Here is a 623-nt window from a genome sequence, read left to right on the forward strand (position 1 = left end):
TGCCGCCTGATTGGTCGCGGGCCCGCGAGGCGTCAGGTTCCCACGTGGGGACCACCCCCCCCCCCCGCCCTCTATCTCAGAGCCCCTGTGCTCATTTGTCAGCGGCGAAATGATGGGCATTAATACAGAACAGCGATTAACGCGAGGGCGCCGCTGATTGGTCGCCGGCGACGCCCTTCGTGGGCAGAGCGAGAAGGGGGGCGCGCGAGAGGGGCGGGAAGCGCCGCGGTGCCCGACGGGAGGGGAAGTCCGGCGGGCGGAGGCGCGCGCGCGAGGGGCGGGGAGGCAGCCTCCCGAGAGGACTACTGCTCCCAGGGTGCCCCGCGGGCGGTGGCCTTCCGGCCGCTGTGAATATGTATCAGAATGTTAATGACGAGGCGCTGCTAAATTTGGTCAAAGGAGTCACCTCGGCAGAGCGTGCGGTGGGAGCGGCGAGGAGCGGTGGCGCCGGGCGCAGGGCAGGGTTGGGCAGGGCAGTGTGGGCCGGGCCGGGCCGAGCACGGCCGAGCACGGCCGAGCACGGCGCTCTGTACGCGCTGCTGCCGCTTCCCGGAGTTTGGACAGGCGGAGGAGAACCAGAAATCAAAATACAAATAAAACTGCGCGGACCGTACCGTTTTTGT

The sequence above is a fragment of the Centrocercus urophasianus genome, unplaced genomic scaffold (genome assembly GCF_019232065.1).
Source record: "Centrocercus urophasianus isolate 14NV4802_14NV808 unplaced genomic scaffold, USGS_Curo_1.0 seq_27, whole genome shotgun sequence".
In the NCBI taxonomy this organism is placed as follows: domain Eukaryota; kingdom Metazoa; phylum Chordata; class Aves; order Galliformes; family Phasianidae; genus Centrocercus; species Centrocercus urophasianus.